The 17736-nt window shown below is 49.8% G+C and overlaps 1 protein-coding gene across 8 annotated transcripts in view; it reads left to right on the top strand.

The window, feature by feature from the left end:
- TSPAN18 (tetraspanin 18) overlaps positions 1 to 17736 on the top strand; it is a 216331-nt gene that overhangs the window by 100342 nt on the left and 98253 nt on the right. For 2 of the 8 annotated variants that reach the window (XM_070383510.1, XM_070383511.1), the window contains one exon: positions 7160 to 7264. The exons of the other annotated variants lie outside the window; for them this stretch is intronic. The gene's annotated coding sequence lies outside the window, so the exon portion shown is untranslated. The remainder of the gene's footprint in view (positions 1 to 7159; positions 7265 to 17736) is intronic. 8 annotated transcript variants of the gene reach the window in all.

Here is a 17736-nt window from a genome sequence, read left to right as displayed (position 1 = left end):
ATTTGGCGTGGAGCTAAAATTAAAACATCTCCTTAGATCTCATTTGGGGCTGCTTAAGAGCACTTGATTTTATTAGAATATTACACATTATAAAATAAAGTAGAAGAGAATCTGAACCTGGGATTGTTCAATTTCTTTTCTTTGTCTCCATTTGGAAATTCTGCTTTTGGTCTTTTGAAGGAAGTACATCATCTTTGTTGATCTTCTTTTTCAGATGATTCCAATGTGTTGGGTCAATGGGCAAGATGTCACCAATCAGCTATGTTATTTTAGACACTTAGCTTTTCTGAGCCTCAGTTTCCTCATCTGAAAAGTGGGGCTATATTACCCTACCTGGACTGAAAGTTTCTCAAGGGCAAGGATGGTTTCTTTTTTACCTCTTCTTGCTTTTCTAGAATGTTGCCTAACACATATTTCTAGGAATTTCTAGAAATGCTGAATGATCTTTTGAGCTGTCATGAGGGTCAGAAGGAGTCAGCTTTGTAGACAAGTTGTATGCACAGCTGTGCTCCTGAAAGGGGAGGCCATTTGATGCAGGAATTGAGATTTCAAGAAGTCAAGGTACCCCAGACTATAGACAGAGGATGTTTGCTGGTTCTCTTTCTTAGGAGAGCTGGAATGTAGGCTAAACTGGAGGGGGTTGAGAAGTGAGTGGAAGATGCAGAAATGGTGACAAGAGGTACAGACAACTCCAGTGAGAGGTATGGCTTCAAAAGGGAGGAAAGAATCATCGCTGTGCATGGGGGTGGAGATAAAGTAATGGGTTTACCAGAGAACTTTTTACACGTTGGTGAGACAGGGCAAGGCATAGGAAATGCTCAGTAAATGTTTCCTGAATTAAACAGACTTCTAGCTGAACCCTTGGGGTTTCCAGAGTCTTTCCCAGGATTCTCAATAGTGGTTATAGATGAGATGGTTGTAATAATTGAGAACCTAAGACTAGTGTATTGGTTAGGGCAATACTGAGTGCTATAAGAGGTAAAGCCTGAATTTCAGTAGTTTAACACAATACAAAATTATTTCTTGCTCAGCAACAGTTCAGTGAAAGTGGAAGGTGGCTTATCATACAGAATTGAGGGCTGCTATTTCCCTTCATCTTCAACATGTGGCTTCCAAGGTCACCATGGAAAGAAGACGGAAAGGTAGAGAGGGTCCATCTGCTTCCTCATCACATTGGACTAGGAGGGTTCACATCACTTCCACTCCCATTGGTGGAAATGACTCACGTGGCCCCAAAGGTGCAAGGGAGCCTGGGAAATGTAGTTCCTGGCTGAGCAGGCTTTTTCCAGCCATAGTTCTTCACTCTAGAAGGAGAGCATGAGTGTTTGGAATAGCCAATCTCTCTGCACTGGAATTGCAACTCTTTTCAGCTCTCTGAGGAGCACCTTCCAACAGTTTGAGGAGACACAATCTAACTAACCAAGAAAATGTTAGACTCCAAATGAAGCCCAGGCCTTGCTCCTGAGGGCAAAAGAGAGCTAAGTCATTGATCTGGGCCTCTGTTTACCCACTTCTATAATATTAAGTCCTGCCAGTCCAAGTTACCACTAGACCATTCAGGTATGACCTAAATCAAATCCCTTATGACTATACAGTGGAAGTGAGAAATAGATTTAAGGGACTAGATCTGATAGACAGAGTGCCTGATGAACTATGGACGGAGGTTCATGACATTGTACAAGAGATAGGAATCAAGACCATCCCCAAGAAAAAGAAATGCAAAAAAGCAAAATGGCTGTCTGAGCAGGCCTTACAAATAGCTGTGAAAAGAAGGGAAGTGAAAAGCAAAGCAGAAAAGGAAAGATATACCCATTTGAATGCAGAGTTCCAAAGAATAGCAAGGAGAGATAAGAAAGCCTTCCTCAGTGATCAGTGCAAAGAAAACAATAGAATGGGAAAGACTAGAGATCTCTTCAAGAAAATTAGAGATACCAAGGGAACATTTCATGCAAAGATGGGCTCAATAAAGGACAGAAATGGTATGGACCTAACAGAAGCAGAAGATCTTAAGAAGAGGTGGCAAGAATACACAGAAGAACTGTACAAAAAATATCCTCATGACCCAGATAATCATGATGGTGTAATCACTCACCTAGACCCAGACATCCTGGAATGTGAAGTCAAGTGGGCCTTAGGAAGCATCACTATGAACAAAGCTAGTGGAGGTGAGAGAATTCCAGTTGAGCTATTTCAAATCCTGAAAGATGATGCTGTGAAAGTGCTGCACTCAATACGCTAGCAAATTTGGAAAACTCAGCAGTGGCCACAGGACTGGAAAAGGGCAGTTTTCATTCCAATCTCAAAGAAAGGCAATGCCAAAGAATGCTCAAACTACCACACAATTGCACTCATCTCACACACTAGTAAAGTAATGCTCAAAATTCTCCAAGCCAGACTTCAGCAGTACGTGAACCGTGAACTTCCAGATGTTCAAGCTGGTTTTAGAAAAGGCAGAGGAACCAGAGATCAAATTGCCAATATCCGCTGGATCATGGAAAAAGCAAGAGAGTTCCAGAAAAACATCTATTTCTGCTTTATTGACTATGCCAAAGCCTTTGACTGTGTGGATCACAATGAACTGTGGAAAATTCTGAAAGAGATGGGAATACCAGACCACCTGACCTGCCTCTTGAGAAACCTGTATGCAGGTCAGGAAGCAACAGTTAGAACTGGACATGGAACAACAGACTGGTTCCAAATAAGAAAAGGAGTACATCAAGGCTGTATATTGTCACCCTGCTTTTTAAACTTTTATGCAGAGTACATCATGAGAAACACTGGGCTGGAAGAAGCACAAGCTGAAATCAAGATTGCCGGGAGAAATATCAATAACCTCAGATATGCAGATGACACCACCCTTTTGGCAGAAAGTGAAGAAAAACTAAAGAGCCTCTTGATGAAAGTGAAAGAGGAGAGTGAAAAAGTTGGCTTAAAGCTCAACATTCAGAAAACTAAGATCATGGCATCCAGTCCCATCACTTCATGGCAAATAGACGGGAAACAGTGGCTGACTTTATTTTTTTGGGCTCCAAAATCACTGCAGATGGTGATTGAAGCCATGAAATTAAAAGATGCTTACTCCTTGGAAGGAAAGTTATGACCAACCTAGATAGCATATTCAAAAGCAGAGACATTACTTTGCCAACAAAGGTCCGTCTAGTCAAGGCTATGGTTTTTCCAGTGGTCATGTATGGATGTGAGAGTGGGACTATAAAGAAAGCTGAGCACTGAAGAATTGATGCTTTTGAACTGTGGTATTGGAGAAGACTCTTGAGAGTCCCTTGGACTGCAACGAGATCCAACCAGTCCATTCTAAAGGAGATCAGTCCTGGGTGTTCATTGGAAGGACTGATGTTGAAGCTGAAACTCCAGTACTTTGGCCACCTGATGCGAAGAGCTGACTCATTTGAAAAGACCCTGATGCTGGGAAAGATTGAGGGCAGGAGGAGAAGGGGACGACAGAGGATGAGATGGGTGGATGGCATCACTGACTCAATGGACATGGGTTTGGGTGGACTCTGGGAGTTAGTGATGGACAGGGAGGTCTGGCATGCTGCAGTTCATGGGGTCGTAAAGAGTTGGACACGACTGAGCGACTGAACTGAACTGACTGGAGATCTTGTCTTCCGCATTTTCCATCCCTCTCTGTGACAATTAGAGAGGGTCCACTCCAGTGTTCTTGCCTGGAGAATCCCATGGATGGGGGAGCCTGGTGGGCTGCTGTCTATGGGGTCGCACAGAGTGGGACACGACTGAAGTGACTTAGCACAGCATAGCATTGGAGTCAAAGGAGCTGGAGCTGGGCAAGATGGGGAGGGGGGAAAGAAGTCAGCCCCTGGGGGCTGGGTGTCCCCATCACACTCGCACTGGAAGACCAGGATCAATGAGGCGTGTTTCTTGCCTGTCTCTGACAGCCACGGGAGCTCTGCTCTGTGGCAGCGGCTGTAAATCAATTAGAAGATGAGGCTTGGTGCTGAGCCCCACCTGCCACCCCCTGCCTCCTGTCTTCTGGGTCTTCCCCCAGTGGAAAACCAGCCTCACCACCTCCAGTCCAGGGTTTGGAGTTAAGGCCTCTGAGTTTCTCTGAGCAGCCTGAGTTCTAAGAAAGCCATAGACTCCTGGTGCTTTCACATGCCTTCTTCCTCCATGGAGTTTCCCCTCTGCCGGGGGTGTGGGGAGGGCTTGGTACGCCCCTCCCCACAAAGGGCATTCCATGCCCTTTCTAGGGTCCTTATTTAGCATTTGAAGTTACCAGCCCTGGTTACTTATTTGGCCTGGAGCTTTGTGGCATCATCCCCACTTCAGCTAATCAGTTGGCTTCCTGGGGGCCTCCAGAGTGGACTACCAGCCAGCTGGGGTTGTGGGCAGGGACAGAGCAAGTGGAGGCCTCCCAGTTTCTGAGAAAACCAAGCTGTGACGGGGAGGGTCCCTGGGAAAGGAATGTCGCAGAAGGGGAACTGGCCACTCTGCTCTGCCCAGAACCTCAGGCCGGCAGGGCCACTCAGTGACCTCCATTCAGAGCCGGGCCCTTGGCCTGGGGCTGTGGGAAGCCAGGCAGGGACAATGGGAGGAAGGAGAAAGCAGGGAGAGGAAGCCCAGGGCCCTGGGGTCTGTGCCTGGGATTCCGGAGGCCGGCTCCTCTCAGCCCAGTGAGAAGAGGCTGCCGTGTAAACACGGCTGGGCTTCCTGCGCTTACAAGGCCAGCGCCCTCGTTATTATGCAGTGATCATGGGGATTACTGTTCCATTTCAGGAGAAGCCTGAGCGAGGACAGACTGCCTGTCTGATGCTTCCCCAGGGACGTTGCCGTCACTCATTCATCCATTCATGCCACAGACATTTATTTGGCACCAGCTGGTACCAGAGGCTTTGCTTGCTGCTGGGAATGTAGAATCAACATCCACCCATCCCTGTCCTTAGTAAGCCCTTCTCTGGTCCTGGAGACAGACACCAGGCAGATCCTTGTGGTTCCGTGTGGCCAGCTGAACAATCAGAACAAACTCAAGGTTTAGAAGTGATGCTGAGAATGAAGCAATGCCTTTTGAGGGGTACGCACTGGTCAGGGCCCAACTGGGAGGTCAGGGGTGTTCTGATCTGAGCACCCTAGATGTCTGCTGAGTACCGAAAATGGTCAAAGAGTTTGCTTTTTTTATCTCTTTCCAACTCCAAACCAAAGGACTCTTAGAATGCAACCAATTAGGAGGCAGAGGTTTATCCAGCACCTTCCATGTGTCAGAAACTTCTGTGGGAGCTTGTACAGATTATTACCCCAGTGATCGTTTAATCTTCAGGACACCCTCTGAGATAGGGCTGACTTTTGTCCCCATTTCACAGATGAGAGGACTGAGGTCACTGGGCCTGTTCACGTCACCGAGGAAGTGGGCGGCTGGGTGGTAACCCAGATCTGTGGACTTCAGGGCCTTCACGCTTCTCACTGGGTCTTGCTGCCTGTTGCAAACCTCTCCCCTCTGGGTACTCTCTGCAGGGTTCTCAGGTACCTGCAGAGATGGAGCCCCACCTCGGAGAAGGCTAGCCTTGCCTGACCTGATGCACCCAAGAGGAATCCCCTTCTGTGGGGGATCTCCTGATGGACGTGAGCTGGGAACAGGAGTCAGGGTCTGGCTGACTTGTTTAAGGATTCCGGCAGGTCTCTGAATCAGCCCTTGAGCCTGATGGAAATGCGTCAGGGCGGATTGTTTGTGGCTTCCCGTGTCACCTGGGGCCTGTATTCTTTTACAAGGCCATTTCATGGATTCTCAGCTTCCCCATTTGTACATGGAGACCCTGCCGGACTTGTTTTTCCTTTAATGTGTTTCGAGGTGGGCGATTCCTCAGCATGTCTTGCAGTATGTGCAGGGCGAGGTGGCCTTGGAAATCAGGCTCTGCGCCCTCACCCTGTTCCTCTGCTGGCTGTGGGGCCTCGGGCCTGGAGCTTCGACACTTCCCTCCTCTGTTTCCCATCAGTAAAATGGAACAATGATAAAATCTCCCTTAACGGAGACAGGGGACATAAATCACTCTTTACATTCCAGAGTTAGAGGGATACAGCAGAAAGCAGGGCTTTCCTGGAACGGAAAGCTAAACAAATGTCTGCGTCTACCAGTACATGAAGTGCAGGCGTTTGGGATTGTCCCCGAGTCTGCTGCCTGCAAATGTCAGCAACATTAGCACCTCAGCTTCTGTGCACAGGGCTTTAGCTGCCTCACTTCTCCCTAGGTTTAGAGATGAGGAAACAGATGCACAGAGTGGTTAAGTAACTTGCCCAGATCACACAGCTGGCAGGTTATAGAGGCAGAACTAAAACTGGAAATCCGTCTCTGAAGCCAGAGCCCCTTATCCCGTGGGTCTGCCTCTTCACGTCCGGGTGGCCTGTGGCTGGACACACACAGGTGCTTGTGTTCTGAGCGGAGCGTGAGTCAGCCGTGGCGGGGGTGGGGGCGGTGTCTTTCTGCCAGTCCAGGTGAAGGGCATGGCTTTACTCTCTGCCTAGTGTCATTTCTCCTGTCTGCCTTTTTCAGTGAGGCGGTTGGGTCCACATGCCTCTTCCAGCATTCTGTGCCCCGCCGCACTTACAGTGAGACCCCTGCTCCCGGGACAGCCTGGCCCTGCCCTCCTCCCCAGGCCACTTCACCCACACCGTTCCCTTTGCCTGTCCCCTGCCATCCCTGCCCCCTCAGCCCCCTGCCAGGTCCTGGAGCCGGGCAAGCCCTTGTCTTGCCTCAGGGGCCCACAGAGGCTGTTCCCTGTTTAGAACACTTGTCCGGCCTCTGCACGTGGCAGGCCCTTCTCTTTCTTCAGTGTTCAGCCTGCCCGGGGGGCCCTCCCTCGTCTTCTCTCGCATTCCATTCCATTTATTGCTGTGATGGCACATGTCTCAAACCAGATTTACAGATTGATTTGGATTTAATAATAGTGATTTGATTTAACAATGGTCTGGAAGTGCCACGGAGGCAGTGACGTGTCCATCTGTTGTTCAGACGCATCCCAGGGTCATGCCCGGCTCTTGGCATAAAGGTGTTACTGGGCATTTATTTGCTGATTGGAGGATGAGGGGCTGTACTGGTTTAGCCAGACAGGAAGGGAATGGAGAAATATTTATGGAGCATCAATTAGGTACCAGCCAGAGTCTGACCACCTTCATTCCTCTTCTTTGCTTTTAGGAGGAAAGATCATTTGTACTCTGTAAGTGAGGAAACTGAGGCGAAGGGTACTTAGACCAGGGATCACTCGAATTCCGACTTGGACCAAGCAGCTAATGCAAATAAGTGAGTAGGTTGAGTGATAAATAAACAAACAAACCAGGAGCCCTGGCTCAGTGATAATGGGCATTTAAACCATGACTTGATTGTCTGGGAGGGGTAGACACTGCGGTGAGCTTCAACACACACTCCCTCCGAGGAGAGAAGCTACATTTTAGTTCCAATGTTTTTCAAATCTTCTGCAAATAAAAAAAAGAACAAAGAAGTTCAAAACTTGGATTTTTAAAGAGATATTTTCCAACAGTTAAATACTGCTGACTCATTCATAGTTTTGTTTTTATTTTTAAATGCCCATGTGCTACCGCTGTGCTAGGCCAACGGAGCTCTGGCTTCCCAGACACTGGCTTTCCACTCTGGTTTAGAGCACAGGAAACAGAACAGCCAAGCTCCTCGGGAATCTCAGTCTGTCCGGCCCCATCAGGCCCGTTGAGAGGCTCTCTCCTGCCTCAGGAACAGATGAAAAGATAGTGTGTGCTCTCAGAGCTCTGGACTCCGAAGATGTGGCTCAAAAAAAAAAGTCAGGACTCCATGGCACACTAGCGCTGATGAGTGGTGTTACATGTCCTGTGTTACAAGTTCGCCCCAGGGACCCGCGAACTTGGCTTTGGGACAAGCCAACCCACAAATCCAGACCTGACCATCACTGTCCTTATTCATATAGCCCATTCCCCACTCCCTGGTCCTGCTGGGCAAGTGGGTAATCAGAGTGTCTGGCCATTCATTTACTCATTCATTCAGTCAGTCACAACCGTTTTTTTTTTAATTAGAGTTGATTTACAGTATCGTGTTAGTTTCAGGTGTACAGCTTCAGATTCGCTTTCGTGATACGTTATTATAAGATATTGGATACAGCTCCCTGTGCCCCACAGTAAATCCTTATTGTTTACCCATTCTGTATATGCCTGTGTCTTAGTCGCTCAGTTGTGTCCGACTCTTTGCGCCCCCATGGACTGTAGTCGCCAGGCTCCTCTGTCCGTGGGATTCTCCAGGCAAGAATACTGGAAAGGGTTGCTGTGCCCTCCTCCAGGGGATCTTCCTGGGCCAGGGATTGCACCCAGGTCTCTGACATTCCAGGCAGATTCTTTACCATTTGAGCTACTTGGGAAGTACCGTTGTATATACAGTACTCTGTGTCTGTTAATCCCATCCTCCTCATCTATCCCTCTCCCCACTTTCCTTTGTAGTAAATTTCTTTTCTCCGTCTGTGAGCCTGTTTCTGTTTTGTAAACAAGTTGATTTGTATTTTTTGTTTAGATTCCGCATGTAAGTTGTATCATACATTTGTCTTTCTCTGTCTGACTTGGTGTGATAATCTCTAGGTCCGTCCATGTCGCTGCAAATGGCAATGTTTTAGCCTTTTTGTGACTGAGTAATATTCCGTTGTAGACATATACCACATCTTCTTTATCCGTTCACCTGTTGATGGACACTTAGGCTGCTTCCATATCTTGGCTACCACACAAATGTATGTTCATGTCCAGTCTGTGCTGGGCAATATTCTCCATGCTGGGAAAACAGTGAACAAAGTCTGCATCCCCCAGAACTTTCCTTCAGGGAGTAACTGGTGGAGCAGGGAGCTGCCTGAGACAGAGTGGTCCAGGAAGGCCTCTTGGAGGAGGTAACATCTGAGTAGAGACCTGAGTGAAATAAGGGAATGAATCGAGCAAAGATCCAGGATAAGAGATTCTTACCAGAGGGAGCTCCAGTACCCAGATAGCCAGACTACCTGAGTGGAACATCTTGGGGACTTTTATTTTCCAGCAGTGCCCCTTTGACACCTACTAAGTGAGGCTGTTCACTAACACCTCTCTGCACTCCTACCCTATGCCTTTGCCCCAGTAATGCCGTCCGTCAGGAGTGCCCTTCCTCCCTTCTCTGACGGCCCAAAGCTTCCACATTTGGAAGACACCTCCTCCAGGAGGCCTGCCTATGCTGCTCCAACAGAAGCACTCTCTCGCAGCTCGGAGCTCCACAGCATGGTCTGCCCCTTACTGCTGACTTCTGTGCCCAGCTGTTCATGACTTAGGGCACAGGGCAGGACATGTGGACCTGGGCTTAAATCCTAGCTTTCTTTCCTGTTGGCTTAGTGTCCTTGGGCAAGTAGCCAAACCTCTCTCATCCCGTTCTTTCATCTATAAAGTGGACTAGTAAGATTACCTTGGGGCTTCCCTGGTGGCTCAGTTGGTGAAGAATCCACAATGCAAGAATCCACCTGCAGTGCAGGAGACCCAGATTCGATCCCTGGGTTGGGAAGATCCTCTGGAGAAGGAAAGGGCAACCCACTTCAGTATTCTTGCCTGGAAAATCCCATGGACAGAGGAGCCTTGCAGGCTACAGTCCATAGGATCACAAAGAGTCGAACGTGACTGAACAACTAAACCACCACCATCACCGCCTTTGTGAACTGGGCCAAATCATTAATCATTAACCAAGATTACCTTGCTGGGTTCAGTTAATGATTAGCGGCTAAGTGAAGCCCCCACCTCCAGCCTGGCGTGCCACAAATGGTAGCTCCATGATAATTACTCCTCCTTTGCCTGTACCTGCCCTGACCCCAAGAGTGTTACTGTCCACCTCCTCCAGGAAGCCCTCCCTGGCCTTCCAGGCTTAGTACTTCTTTCCTCTTACACCCCCAGCACTTCATTAATGACTGATTTTCCCCCTTAGAACAGTTGTTAAATGATCTTATCTTTTATGCTAGATTCATCTTATGAGGGTGCATGACATAATCTTAAATTATGGTGGCTAAATTTGCTGGGGATCCTGGTAAACCCAGAAGGGTGGCCAGCAGGGAAGAGGAACTGGGAGCATCAGAGAAGGTGCCATGTACAGACATCGGCCCGGATCCACACCTTACCTCTGCCTTGATTTTTCCTTCTTTAAAAGTCACCTGGGTCTCTGGGATGTGGGGACTTGCAGGAGAATAAAGACACCCCCTTTCAGGATCATCTGTAATTGAGTGCTCTCTCCCATCTAAAGCAGAGGCTGATTTGCCCATCACCTGCCCAGATGGAACCTGCTGGTCAGGTAAATAACACACAGAAAAGGAATTTATGACGGCAGCTGGGAGATCATTAATTACTGCTGCCCCCCTCTGCCCAGCCTCGTGCAGCCCAGGGATCAGCCTCTGTTTCCAAGGTTTAAACCCAGGCGGGTCTCCGAGACTAGGAGCAAAGAGGGATCTGTCTACAATTTTTTTTTCTTTTGAAAGGACCCCATGGGGAGATGAGGGGACCAAGGCACTGAAGAGCAAGTCATTAGCCCTTTCCTAGCCTTGTACCTCAGCCCCGCGGACACAAGCAAGGACCTGCCAGCCCCCACGGCCCCTTAGAGCCCCCTTCTCTGCTGAGAAAGCAAACCGCTGCCTGAGCTGGGCCTTGCGTTGGCTGGGAGGGGGAGAATCCAGAGGGTTCCTTCTCGGGAAGCGGGAGAAGCAGCCCTGGAGAAGGCCTGACAGATGGGCTTCAGATCGCACTTCGTGCCTGAGCTGGCGAATGATGAATCTGGTTTGTTTGTGTTTGCTTTTCACTTCGATGAAGCCCAAGACCCACAAGGGCTTTTCCCCCATCGTCCTTTACTAGACGCCCCTCCCCAGCCCTCTTCCTCCATGTTGTCACATCTCCGGGGGTTGGGGAAGCCACCACACAGAGAGGAGGGGAGGCCAGAATGCTTGGTCTCAGACTGACGGCTGTTCAAACCCCACTCGGCCACTTTGTAACTTGGTTGCTGTTCAGTCACTCAGTTGTGTCCGACTCTTTTCGGCCCCAGGGACTGCAGCATGCCTGGGTTACCTGTCCTTCCCCATCTCCTGGAGCTTGTTTAAACCCATGTCCTTTGAGTCAGTGATGCTATCCAACCATCTCATCCTCTGTCACCCCGTTCTTATATTGTTAAACTTGTTTGGCCCCAGTTTCCTCATCTGAAATGTGGGAATCATCACAGCGTTCACCTCGAAGGGTTGATGTTAAATGAGATGACATACGTATCCTTGTCTGGATGCCCCAGAAGTAGACTCCGAGATAAGCATTTGTGAATAAGGGATTTATTCAGGAAGAAACCAGTAAGAAATGGGAGCAGAATGGGGAAGGAAAAGAAGCCGAGAAAGGGAGCAAAGTCAGGCTGAGTCCTGCAGAGGCTGCTCCCCGACCCCACCGGCAACTCTGGGGTGTAGATTGCATCTCTGAGTTTGTCTCAACCTGAGACAGGAAAGCTGGGCTCACATCTGCCCATGCCCTCAGACACTGGCTGAGGGCCACCCAAGCATATGGGGGAGAATGTAAGCTCCCAGACACGTCTGGTTCCCTAAACACGGGGACAAAGGGCTCTGGCAGCCCAAGCGCAGTCTTCTCATGAGGGTGGCAGGTGCAGGCCTTGGGAGGAAGAAACACACAAAAAGGGGACCTTGGAGGAGCCCCGACAAAGCTGCCACCATATGTGACACTCTTAGCTAGCGCTTAGGGTGCAGACTGGTACCAGGGATCAGAATCACAGGACAAGTAATGAAGGTAAGGGTAAATCCGCCTGCCAGTGCAGGAGACACGAGTCAAACCCTGGGTCAGGAAGATCCCCCAGAGAAGGGAATGGCCACCCACTGCAGTATTCTTGCCTGGGAAATCCCATGGACACAGGAGCCAGGCGGGCTATAGTCCATGGGGCCGTAAAAGAGTCTTAGCGACTGAACAGCAACACAGCCACCGACATGGTCACAGAGAGGCTTGTAGCTCAACCTGTAGATGTGCAGCACACTCGTGCAGGGAGCCAGCAAATCCTTTGTCAGGCATCACAGTCCTTTGGAGCTCTAAGCTGATCTTACTCTTATTTCCTGAGAGCTCTTCTGGGCCTTCCACGGGGTCTGGATGGCTGTCAGGGATCCGATTTTGCTGGGAAAGCCATCTGCAGCCCAACTCTGATCACACTGTGTCCATTTCCCTGGGTGGGTGGTGGCACCAAGATGTGCCCCCTCCACTGGTGGTGAGCCTCCGGGTGGAGTGGTAGGCAGAGTAATGAGCCCCCAAAGATGCCCAGGTCCTAATGCCTCCTGGAACCTCTGAATTTATTTTCTTACGTGGCTAAAGGGACTTTGTAGACAAGTGAAGGGTCTTGAGATGGGAGATTATCCTGGATGATCTGGGTGGGGTCAGTCTAATCACATGGGTCCTTAAAAGAGGCAAAGAGGAGTTTGACTACAGAGGGGAGTGTCGGGAGGATGCAGGCTGGCCTTGGCTGACGTTGAAGACAGAGGGACCACGAGGCAAGAAACACAGGCAGCATCTCTAATCTGGAAGAGGCTTCTCCCTCGTGTTTCCGAAAGGAACACAGCCCTGCTAACAGCTTGATTTTTGCTGAGTCCCATTTCAAAGGACTTCTGACTTGCCAAACTGTGAGATAATAACCGTGTCTTGCTATAAGCCCCTACATTTGTGGTAATTCATTAGAGCAGCCAGAGGAAACCATATGAGGTGGTGTGATGTATCAGCTTGGCAGGGCTGTCATACCCAGTGACCAGAGCTGACACCAATCGAGGCGTGGCCCTGAAGGTCTTTTGTAGACATGGCTAGACCATTCGCAATCCATTGACTTTAGGTGTGTAGAAGGGCCTTATCCAATCAATTAAAAGGCCTTAGGAGCAAAAACTGAGGTTTCCCAGGAAAGAAGGAATTCTGCCTCGAGAATGCATCAACTCCCATCTGAGCTTCCAACCCACCTTGTAGATTTGGGACTTGCCAGCCTGACAATGGCATGAAGCAGTTCCTTCAGAGAAATCTCTCGATAGAAAAGCACACAGATTTATTACACGTATGTAATATTGTACATATATGATATGTCATATGATATGTGTGATGTCATCTATATGAAATACATAAATATATACATGTATATATATAAAACTGCTCTTGGTTCTGTGTCTCTGGAGAACTGGCAGGTATAGGTGGCTTCCAGTGTTTTTGGCTGTTGTAGACCGTGCTGCTGTGAACGCTGTGGTGGCCACGCAAATGTGTTTCTGCTCATTTTATCTCCAGGGCAAGTGGCCCCGTGGTTCAGAGCATTAGTGTCCCGGACTTGGGTCTCTTGGCTCCCACCCCGCCCTCCCTCCACAAAGGCTGCCTCCCTGGCCTCCTGCAAGGGGAAACCACTTCCCAGACACCCTCTGGGACGAGGCCAGCTGCATGAGCCTGAGTCCGCTGAGGTTCTCCCTCGGGCTCTCCGTCCGCTTCTCCTGGGGCCTCTGGTCCGTCTTTCTCCCTCCCACAGCTCCCTCTGGGACGAGGCCAGCTGCATGAGCCTGAGTCCGCTGAGGTTCTCCCTCGGGCTCTCCGTCCCCTTTTCCTGGGGCCTCTGGTCCATCTTTCTCCCTCCCACGGCTCCCTGGGTGTCCTCACATCTCTGTCTGCCTGCACATCCTCTCTCGCGTCCAGATCCCGATGCCTCTCTTCCTCTCTCATCTAGCCTGCCTCCTCTCTCTGTCTCCCTCTCTCCCCATCCCCTGGAGTCTGTCTGTCCCAGGGTCCCTTTCTGCCAACTCTTACCCCCACCACTTGCCTTCTCTCTGCTTCACGAATCTTGTCTAATGGCTTACGGAAGCCAAGACTGGCACCATCAGAAGTGAGCATGTGATGGGGGGAAGGGTGACAGAGTGATGCCCCCAGATGCTTGAGGGCTGTTCAGGAGTGGGGGTGGGGCTTTGGGCAATGGGGAGGAGCCGGGGGCAGGCTGGGCCTGTGATTCTCTAAGGAGGCCAAGGTGAACGTGATGTGTTGAGTCCCCAGGGATCTCCACACAGGAAGGTCTTCCTGGGGCCCAGAGCTGGGTCCTGCCCACCCCAGGCACACTCCCTGTTCTGTGTGCACATTCCTAGGTGCCACACTCGGGGTGGGTTACTGTGTTTGGTCCCTTGCAGAGTGGAGCCCACGGCCAGCACCTCCCCGAGTGCAGGGCCACCTCGGGAATGAGCAGTGTCCCAGGTCACCCTGGATCTCGCTCTACAAGAAACGAAGGTGCCGGCTTGGCCAAGTCCTCCACAGGGATAAAACATCCCCACGGCAGCCAGGGAAGCTTGAGCAAGGTTACCTGAGGCTCAGTTTATCATTGTTGTTCTTGTCACTCAGTCGTGTCTGACTCTTTGTGACCCCATGGACTGCAGCAAGTCAGACTTCCCTGTCCTTCACTATCTCCTGGAGTTTGCACAAACTCATGTCCATTGAGTCAATGATGCTATCTTACCATCTCATCTTCTGTCTCCCCCTTCTCCTCCTGCCCTTAATCGTTCCCAGCATCAGGGTCTTTTTCAGTGAGTCGGCTCTTGACATCAGGTGGCCAAGATATTGGAGCTTCAGCTTCAGTATCAGTCCTTCCAATGAATATTTAGGGTTAATTTCCTTTAGGAGTGACTGGTTCAGTTTACCCATCTATTAAATGGGACTGAAAGTGATGCAGAGGGCACTGCTAAGCACACAAGGAGACTGTTTGAGAGGGTGTCCTGCAGTGCTGGGCATGCCGTGAAGGCCCATAAAGTCCAGCCAGCCTTGTTACCTGGGGGTGGAGTGAGTATCCTTGCCTGTTTCACCTGCACAGGCCTCTTTCTCTCTCTTTAGCGGGGAGTTGATATAATCAGAGCTGGAAGCCAAAGGACATCAAAAGCAACATTTGCACAGTGCTTTGGAAGAAATAAAGCCCTTTTCATAGGTGATCGCGCTTAATGTTCTTAACTACTTGGGCGGGGGAGGGGGGGCTGTGGGGGAGAGAATTATACTTCTCATTTTGCAGAGAAGACTCAAGTTCAAAGACATGTATCATGTGCCTGAGGGCACTCAGCTCTGAGCTGGGATGCAGCAGGATTCCAATCCAGGGCAGTCTGACTCCAGAAGGCTCTCTTTCCCCTCACTGGCTGCCTCTGGGAGGGGCAGGCGCAGACTCTGACGGGCAAAGCAAACCTCCGTTTCAACATCAGTGCAGCTGCATGCTGTTGCCGGTGTGCAAAGCGTCCCTCCTTGATTATCCTGCTTGATCATGACACAGCTTGCAGCACAGGCAGGAGACCTTAGCCCCACTTTACAGACAAGAAAAGCACAGCCTGGAGAGATGGAATCTCCCGCCCACAGATGGCACAGAGCCGTCTGTGTCCAAGCTCAGGGCTTCAGGTGTGTGACTGTGGGCACATCTCTTCACTGCTCTGAGCCTCAGTTACCCAACTAATCCTGTCTCTGAAGGCTCTGCTGAGAATCAGATGACACAAGAATAGAGAGCCTGGCATCGTCCCAGTACCTGCGGGGTCCTCTGTACCTGAACATTTTCTTTCTTTGGGAAATTCTGACATGAGCTTCTGAAAGCAGCAGGAGCTCTGGAGTGCTGCCTGAGAGGATGAAAAAAAATGCAGATATACACAGAGTGTCTACTGTGTACATGTCAGAGGGTTTAATGGTGACAGACACCGTGGCTGACCACACGGAACTTAACACTGCAGAGCAGAAGACAGAAAATAAGAAAACCACGAGTTCCTCCAATGATTCCATGTTTTAATCAGTGGAATGAAGGTAGAAAAAGAAAACACAAGGAGGGACTGCTTCTCTGGTCATGGAAGGTCTTTGAGGAGCAGAGCTCTGAGTCAGGGTCCTGAAACAGGCAAGGGTTGGCCGTGCAGAGCTAGGGAGGGGACAGTTCCGAGGTAAGAGGGCAGGATGTACTAAGGCCCTGGGGCAGAAATGGATCTGAATGTTGTAGGCTGGAGGGAAGAGCATGATGGCTGGGATCTAGTGACAGATGAGAGACAGGTTCAAGCCAAGGCTGGGGAGATTGGCAGGGATCTAACTATGAGGATCTGGTCACGGATTTGGACTTTTAAGTTGAATAAGAAGCAGTAGATAAGGTTTTAAGCAAGGAGGGACATGGTATAATTTTGACTTTAAGAAGTAAGCAGTTTACAAGCTCATAAACATTTCTCCCTGGAGAGGGAAATGGCAACCCACTCCAGTATTCTTGCCTGAAAAATCCCATGGACAGAGGAGCCTGGTGGGCTATAGTTTTTGGGGTCGCAAAGAGTAGGACACAACTGAGCGACTAAGCACAAACTTAGCTGAAAGAATCTCTAAATAGGATCTAGTCTATCCGTTTATACTACAGCGGGGAAACTGGGGCTCTGGAGGTGAGAAGTTGGTGGGTAATGTCATTCAGCATTTGGAGGCAGAAGCAGCCCTGGAACGCAGGACCCCAGACTCCAGCTTCAGTTCTCTTTCCCTTGAAAGGTCAGCAGAAGCCCCAGCCCAGGAACTGCTTCTGTCTCCTTCAAGGATGAGCCCAGCTCGGTCCTGGCCCGAGAGCCTGTGCGGCCACGCTAGCACCGGCGCTTTCCCAGGTCAAACCGGTGGCTGTCCATCTCCCATGATGACTTTTGTTCCATGGCCACCATCTCTAGATCCCTCGACACCGAAGAAACACACATGGGCCAAGTTTGAGTTTTAAACTACACCCTCGCTGTAGTAATTGCAATTCTGCCTGAATGTACTTGACCCCATGCAAAGAGACATCTGCTAGCAATTCTGGGAATGCAGTTAGCATTTTTGCTCTGTGATGCTCAGAGCATTTCCCGTGCATGACCATGTTTCTCCCTCTTGGAGACGAGTCCTGGCAGCACGACCCTCTTTTTTTTGCAGATGGAGTGATGAGGCCAGGAGTGGCCGACTGACTTACATAGCAGTCAGGGAGGGAGAGCAAGCCAGAGAAGGGGCCTCTCTCGGCAAGTGAAAGGGAAGAGAAAGAATAAAATAAACATACCACCTTCAGATGCTAGCATCAGACTCTAAGAATTATTCTCCAGGCTCTGAGAATCATAAAATGATAGAGCTGACATGCCTTAGAGATGGCTGGATCCAGTGGATCCTCTGGTTATTTATTTATTTGGCTGTACTAGGTCTTCCCTGCGGCATGTGGGATCTCCTACCTTTGCTGCGGTATGCAGGGTCTTTATTTACAGCAAGTGAGATCTAGTTCCCTGACCAGGGATCGAACCCCGCGTTGGGCTCCCTGCATTGGGAGTGTGGAGTCTAAGCCACTGAATCACCAGAGAAGTTCAATCTTCTGGGAATTTAAAAAAAAAAAAAAACAACTCCGTTTAGGGATAAAACATATGTAGTAAAATATATCCATCTCCAGTATACAGCTCAGTGGTTCTTTTATGGACCGAATAACCACCATGCAGACCAAACTGGAGGTGAAGCCTGGCCATGCAGAACTGGAGAGATGAGGGTTCTGGTTTGAGATGGCAGATGTGCAATGGCCCGGGGGCAGGGATGGATTTAAGTGGGGAAGGATGGAGCGAAGAGTACCATATGGCCTCGTGACAGATGAGGGAGAGGCTCAAGCCAAGGCCAGGGAGGTTGGGGCCAGGCACCCATCCCACCAGCCCAGAGGCGCTCCTGTGTCCCATCCCAGTTGACACTCTCCTTTCCTCACCCCCGCTTACCCCCAGGTACCTACTGGTCTGG

This window comes from Bos mutus, chromosome 15 (genome assembly GCF_027580195.1).
Source record: "Bos mutus isolate GX-2022 chromosome 15, NWIPB_WYAK_1.1, whole genome shotgun sequence".
NCBI classification, from domain to species: Eukaryota; Metazoa; Chordata; class Mammalia; order Artiodactyla; family Bovidae; genus Bos; species Bos mutus.
Note: the sequence above shows the minus strand (reverse complement) of the source record. Positions and strands in the feature narration are given on the sequence as shown.